We start from the raw sequence: 8,215 nt of genomic DNA, 5'->3' as shown, positions 1-8,215 counted from the left end.
AGGGACGCCATACACAACCGCAAAGAGACTATAATTAGAAAATGTTACACGCCTTCTAATTGGTTAGCCACTGCCAAGTATACACAAAAGAGCCAATAAACTTTCCTATACATACAGGTTTGAAGGAGGCGTACTTCTTACAAAATAGCAGTCGCCGATGTTTAGATCTGGCCTAATACGTGGAGCAAAATTTATAGAAGTATTTTTGGCTTCAAGAATAGGATTCATATTGTTTTGAAATGGTTTGTCACTCACCGATACGCTAAATTCTTGAAATATCTAATTAATATCCATACAGCAAAAATAGGTCAAGCAAGCAAAGGCTAGGCTATGCTAGGAGGAATGACTAGAGGGCCTAGGCCTGGCCCTGGCCCTACGCCCACCATATTAATTAGGCCAGCTAGGCCGGGCCTAGCTTGTTAACTAGCCTAGTTGTAGGCCAGGCCTAGCTAGGGAATTTTCGAGGCCTAAGGCCTAGGACCTTAGTTAGGGAGTAGGTTTAGTAGCATAGGTACACATACTACGTACGATTTCTAGGCTAGGTCTCCAGTTGGGTCTATATGATATTGATATACCCTGCTACTCTGCGGAACAAATAATACTAGGCCTAAGGCCTAGACTAGATAGATAGATTACTACTCTTCACCGTTTTTAATTAACTTCTTCAGCCTTGGTATGGTAAACTAAAAGTGGCTACTGTGGCCTATGCCTATGATGGCCTTACGCTGAGAATGTAGTGCATCAAGAAAGCGAGAGTTACTTTTTAAGTTAAGAGTAAAGCCAAGTCGACCATTCCCTACTGTAAAGATTTTAATTGCTCAGAGGATATCTCACCTCAAATTTGAAAATAAGTACGCGTAATCGTAATTAATGCATAATTCCATTAGTTATATATTAAAATTTGTTCAAAGCCTAATTTTCAGCAAAATCAATGCAGAAATCGGCCCTTATTTTCCAATGTGCAGACGGATTGGTCAGCCAAATTTTTGTGCAAAGGATATATTCCCCACGCAGGCCTTACTATACAGGCTGGGACCAGTTAGCGTGTTGAGATTTAGATCACTTAGTTGACGTAAGCATAGCCACAGCCTAAACTTAAAGTACAATTATAGCAGCCCTACGCTACCACTGTTTAGGGCACATAGAAAAGATTATTAGATTATCAATCTTTTTTTTTTTTAAATTGATAAGGGAGGGCGGTTTTTTTTTTTCAATTAGTAAATTAAATTAATTCGCTTTTGTTTTTATCGATGAGGGAGGGACTGTTTATATTTGGCCTGTACCAGGGCCTGTAATAGTAAATATTGTATAAAAACTGGTTTAATTTTATAGTGTTTTTAAAAAAAAAAATGTATTTGAAGTCACAAAATTGCTTTGTTATTTTATGCTGTTGAAATAATTGATGCAGAAAAATGTTTTTTTATATTCCCGCATCAGTATTTCCCGAATTTTTGATGCGGCAGGTGGGAGTGATAATATAATAAATTTTTTCTATTTGCCCTTATTTGTATATTATTGATGGGCCTAGAACCACCGGGACGTGATACTACTGCTGGATTCAATAATATACGAGATGTTACAGGGGAGGAGTAAGTCTAAGCCCAGCAGGATGATTTAAAATTTAAAAAATCAAATAAATGTGTTAAATTTGAAACACTGTCGCCAACACATTGATTCGTCTGTGTCGAAGTATAAATTAAACAAGTTTATAATAATAATAATAATAAAATTCATATTTAAGAAATATATTCAAGGCTCTTTACAGAATTAAAATAGACATCAAAATTTAATAAATTATTGGGAAAAATTAAAAAGATCCAAAACACAAGTTCTGTTTCTCCCCACCCTGTTCCCCATGTACCTTTATTGTGATTAAAACTAGTGCCATAAAATCTAATGTGCTGTTTCTGTCCTTTAATTTAGTAATAGGTAAATTGAACAATGTGGCCAACTCTAAAAATTATCGAACTATTAAATGTAGTTATTTGATCATATCCAACTCTACTTAATTTGCAGTTCCTGGCTTTATATTGTAAATCAATGTAACGATTTGTTTCTTCTCTTTACAGTCAGCATTATTCAACTTTCAAAGTTTGTTAACAGTTTTACTTTTGCTTATCTGCACCTGTGCCTATATACGAAGTCTTGCTCCGAGATTATTAGATAAGAACAAGGAAGGGTGAGTGTTAAAATGAAGTTCCTCAATCTGCAAGATATTGACCATCAACTACGTTTTACATATTCACACACAGTAGAATGAGCCCACAATATTTGTACAATGATTTGTACATATGACAGATAACCCTAAGTACCTGCTGATGATTTGGTTTCCCAAACTTAGGGTCAGGGTTGCAATCCCTTGCTGTGCAACTTCATTTGTGTCCTTGAGAAGGCACTTTATCTGCGTTGCTCCTCTCCACCCAGGAGTATAAATGGGTAGCTGGTGGGGTTGCCTGCTATTGCGCCAATATGGCAGCAATGTCGCTTGAGCATATGGACCTAATGAACAGGGAAAGCAAAAGGCTTCGTCACCTAAAGAAAAATGCGCTGATAAATACAAAGTAACAATAACAAAATATAGTTTTTGATACAAGAGTATTGACAAAATCTGGCCACACACTGCCAACTTACGACAGTCATATAACTGTCGGTCAGTGAATCCATCTTCGGGTGATGACACAACGTTGACAGGTCGTCATTAAAAATGATCCATGGTGCATGCATTGTTGGGTTGCATTCTCTATGGGATCACTCAGCTGACGACTGTTGGGTACAGTATGTGTCTAGCTTAACTGAACAGTTTGTCTGAGCATATGTCAGTAACATTTCACTAACAAATTCAATCCATACTACTGTATGCCTTTAGAAGAGGATATCTTTTATGAGATTTACCTCTCTTCCTACTGATACTGTATTGACAAAAAAGCACTATTGAAGTAATTATTACTAGGTATTATAACACACCTTAATAGATCCTTGTCATTTGATTGGTGGATTTTGTATCATGTGACATTTGTTATTTATATGTCATCACTCAAAATGAAAATTTAGATCCATGCCATCCATACATTGTTTGTTCCATTTATTTGGTCCCATTGCACACATCCACCTAATACAACGTTTTCATTAGTTAAAAGAAAATGGACTGTTCCATTCTGCAGAAAGGCAGACCTAAACTTTATTTTTCATGAAATATCTGACAATTATCTATTTTGTATAAATCGAGTAATGAATGTGTTGTATTCGTGTAATGGGAAAAATATTCTCAAATTTCATTAGTTGAAAGAGTGACTCCGTTCATCCACCTTGTTGTTGAACCGAGCTGAATCTTAACATTGGCTGACGCTAGCATCTGCTGTGTTTATTCTAAATGGGGTTTTATAGAAGGGGGGGGGGTGTTTATTCAAAGTGGGGTGCCGCTGTTTATTCAAATAAATATGGTAATACATTTGTTAAAATACACCAATACTTTATTGATTTACTCTACATTTGCTATCTATTTCTTTAATAGGTTTCTTGGGATTTTCTGGAAGTGTGCTAGAATTGGAGAGAGAAAAAGTCCTTATGTTGCTTTTTGCTGCGTTGCCATGGCATTCAGCATTCTATTCTGGAGCTGATACGAGAGCAGGAAATATTTCAACAACTTTTTATAAATTATCAAAAAACTTGTGTACATTATCACATAATATACATTGATATGTTGAAAGGCCAATATTAGCAGACAGTCATGCATTTGCATGCCGGAAGATTAACTATGCTGTGTAGGCAATGCCACTAGTGCTCGCTGCCTACACAAGGGAAAGACCAATTTGATATCTACACACAAAATGTCTTGAAATTATGCACTTCAATTTGCATCCTGGGAAAGTTATTTGACATTTTCCAGGTCTGTGCTTCTTTAATACACATAGTTATGATAACTATTGCTGGTACCCATTGATACAGCTGGGTGGATTGAAGGAATGTAGCTAAAAAAAAGAGGCACTTTAGCTACATTGCTTCAGTCCACTTAGCTGTATCAATGGGTACCAGCAAACTGCTGGGGACTAACCTACGACAGACTAGTGTCCCATCCAGGGGGAGTACAACTCTCATCCGCTTCACACTACAGAAACTGGGGATATGCTTCAGCCTTATGGGCCCCAGTGGCTCGGAAATGATTTAGTTTAGTTATGAATAAATACTGCCACAAAACCTCTTGGTTACAGGCTTGTTTTCAATTCTGATCCATTTTTGTAATCTGTTTTTTATTCATTATTTGCATATGGGCCAAGAAGGATTGCCATTCTGAGCTATGTAAAATTAGCAATTTGTGGCCAAAGTTCAAATAATGGATAAAATTGTTTTAGAAAAACAACAGAAAAGGAGCTGTTGTCAACTACCAAGCTATGCTAGAAGATAAGGGGTCAGTGTATAATGTATTGTAGTCTTTTATGGGAAAAAAATCGGATGACCTCAGCCTGACACTTATTTTAATATGTATTCTTTTGGAAGGATGGAATGTGAGGTGGGGTGGGAGTGTCACAGTAGAGAATGTTTTGTACTCATAAAAATTATGAAAAATATGGATGATTCCTAAATATCCACATATAGGTTATGATAATACATTGAGATTCTGATGTTTTATGTAATTATTTCAGTCCTGTGTTAAAAGTACATAGTGCATATCAGTGGTCGCCCCCATGGTTCCTGGATGGTGGGTTGATGAGAGGTCTAAGATCCACAACAAGGACCATACCTACCTCAGATCCACCAAGGTTAAAGCAAATTAGTGCTTCCTGACAAAATGATTGGCTGGACCCCTGAGGGCGCCACCATTGTATAGTATCGGTGTGTCTAATTTAGTCTAAATAAAATGAAGCTACAAAGTTTATTACCACTAATCCCAGGCTAGCACATAGAACATTGCCAACCCATGTATGAGGATGAATGAATCCTGTCAAACTTTGATGTAAATTACCATTTAAAAAAATATATAAATATTTGGTTTATGTGAACTGGTTTGGCTAAAGTGCAGCAGCAAAGTGTGATGAAAAAAATGAAATGTTTTTAAGTCTGTTGCTTTAAAAACTACATCCCTGATTTTGAGAACCATAGGCTCATATAATCTATAACAACTTTTAACTCTTTATATACTGCCTAGTAACATACAGTAATCATCATCATCTTGTAGTCCACAGCAAAACATAACCCTGAAGAAACCTCTCTGTCCATTGCTATTATTGTTATCCCACCATCAAAGCTTTGATCTGCCTCCCTCAAGCCGGTTATCCACTAGGCGAATTTATTCGCGCGAATCGAAATCGTCGGTTCATGCACATGCGCATTCATATCCCTATCGGACATATTTAGTGATAATGTGCCTATATATGGTCATGGTTTTATAAGTCATGACCATATTTAGGCATATCACATGTTTTTGAGGACTTTAAGTTTGTTTTGCATGTAGCAAGTAAAATATTGATATTTATTATTTTAAACGTGTAAAATTTTCTTTAGTATTATAATTTTAGTTGATTCAATATCAGATAAAATTGTTTAAAGCAAAAAGAGAATTGTAAAATATAAAAATAAAACCAGATTCATTCAGTTTTGTTAAATTGTTCAATGAATTATTTATTCAGAGTTAAACATTATTACTACTGTTATATGTTTGTATCCAATTACACACAATGCAACATAAATGAAAGCAATATCAAATCAAAAGTCAAAGTCATAGGTTTATTTCAAATGTCATTTCCCAAACATGTAATTACTCATGTGGAGGGGATACCTTACACAATCCATATGTTAAAATGTTAAGGTTTGACAAAATATATTATGCAAACATATTACATTAAAAATATATTTTGACAAGCTCCCTCAGTTGAGTACACAAATTAACACATGTATCTGTCTTAGTATTGCATACCTTTAATTCAAAAAGGTGTTTTAAGTTGCTTCATTTGAATAACAATACGTAATATAATCAAAAGGGAAAAATGTTTACTGTAAATTAATATGAACATGAAAATATGCATTAATATATAAAAAAAAAAACAAAAAAAAAAACATGGAAATTAAAATTAAATAATAGTTTTAACTGAATATAACTGTTACTATAAATCTTGTTCAGTTAATTAAAATTAAAGCATACGTGTTGCAACAAGTGTCTCATAAGTATCAGTGTTCCTGAAGCAATCTCGGTTCCATAAAGCACAACACAGATATTCAAATCTACTGAATAACCAGAAAAAAGAAAACAAGTAAGCTACTGATGATTTTATACAAACGTGTAAATATTCATAATTATAATGTTTACTCTATAGCAGTGGCAGATCCAGGGGGTTCAACTGGTTGGACTGGTTCGGACGAACCCCCTCTGTGAAGAAACGTAACAAAATACTACTGGTCTTGGCTTACAAAAGGCATGTAGCAGATCGGGCAAATAAAGCTTAGCCAAATGAGTCTTCAATTAAATACAGTAATATTCAAAACAGTTTTTGGTTCGATGTCATAGTAATTAATAAAAAAGTGCGTTCTTCAGGCCTATCATGTCATCGATCCATGAAAGAAAGACTACGTATCAAAATAGGCCTACTCAATATTGTTGGAATATAATAAAACATTGCCTATGTCTTTGTTTTTTTTTTATCTCTATGTATAGGCCTAAGAATGAGATAAAATCACCTGACCTTTTTTTGAGGGGGAAAACCTTGAATTTTGAAGAAATGAAAGACACCTCAGACGTCGGGAAAGCTCATTTCCGGCTATCTTGGAATCAAAACATTCGTTTTGGTGTTTTTTAGAACATTTTGAACTCCCCTCTTTTAAATCCTGGATCTGCCCCTGGTATAGTATCTAGGTAGCTCTTCATGCGAAAATACTTCATTGATAAAAATATAATTAGAAAGATTCTTTTTAATAAGTTACAGTATAAATCATATAAATTGTTTTTATTCTCTGATTTCAGTCATAAATCTCATAAAAATCCCCAACACATCCACTGCCTTTTTGTTTACATAGTGCACTCATAAAGCCAATCACTGAATGCAGACCTATAATAGGAAGGCTTTATTTCAACGAGGAAGATGAATTTGGCATTTGAAAATATGATATTGTAATTAAAATTTTTTTTTATATTTTAACCAAATTTTACAATTTTTTGTTTATAGTAACCAAATATTATGCAACAGAAATTAAATCTGGGTGTTGTAATGTTTTATGTACTGCAATATTCCATAAACTTTTAAACTGACGACCCAGGAGATTCAAAATTCAGTTGCGACCTCTTATGCACAAAAGAGTAATTTGGGTAGAGCACAGCCGAGGCCTACAACGTGCTTAGGATGTTTTATTTCAGTGTATTTTACTCTCCCTGCTACTATAGTTGTTTGTTTTACATAAATATGTAATTAAATTTTAATTTATTAATAGTCTTGCATTATACGGTTCAATTACACTAAATATTATTACAAAATAACATGTGTTTTCATGTATATAAATACCGATAATAATAGAGTGAAAAAGCTAGCTGATTTTTTTATCAAATTATTTTAGCAAACCACTGGCGGGTAGCAACCACATTTTGTGGAAATTCTTTGCTCTATGGTGGAACATTGATGTACTGTATTGTGTTCAGTACAGCTGTAATATTTATAACATAAATGCTCTACAGTTTCAACTATTACCTTGCAAAAATATCAAGGCAATGTCAATTTTGGCTAAAAAAAAATTACATCTAATAAAATTTTTAAAAAAAATGTATTTGTTTGAGACATTTCTCTACTTAAAATCTAAAAAAACTTATTGAGTATAATACAAGTAACCTTCTGTAACTATTCTGAGCACCAAATCATTAAGTATGCCTGAAATAAGCGTGACATCTAAATGTTTAAATATTCCTAATCCATGTGAAGTAGTGAACTAACACATGCAGCTGTTTACTATATGTAGCAAGAGAAATAAGCTTCACTTTTAAGCTCTCCTACATACTCTTTTTAAACCAATTTATATTTGTTGATATCAACAACAAAGGCACTACAGTATTTGGTTTATCATAAAACATTTCAATTAAATTCAATGGTGTTCATTAACTACCATTTTCTGAATATTCCATTAGCTGATTATAAAAGAAATGCTCTTCACAAACTGAAATGCATACATTAAGCCACAGATTAAGCCTATTACGCAAACCCCCATAGCCAAAGACAGATGAAATCTCATAGCTAGTCCA

This window comes from Anneissia japonica, unplaced genomic scaffold, assembly GCF_011630105.1.
Source record: "Anneissia japonica isolate Jap-2015-1 unplaced genomic scaffold, ASM1163010v1 scaffold288140_len288450_cov173, whole genome shotgun sequence".
Classification (NCBI taxonomy): Eukaryota; Metazoa; Echinodermata; class Crinoidea; order Comatulida; family Comatulidae; genus Anneissia; species Anneissia japonica.
The sequence above is the reverse complement of the archived record's forward strand: the minus strand, read 5'-3'. Positions refer to the sequence as shown.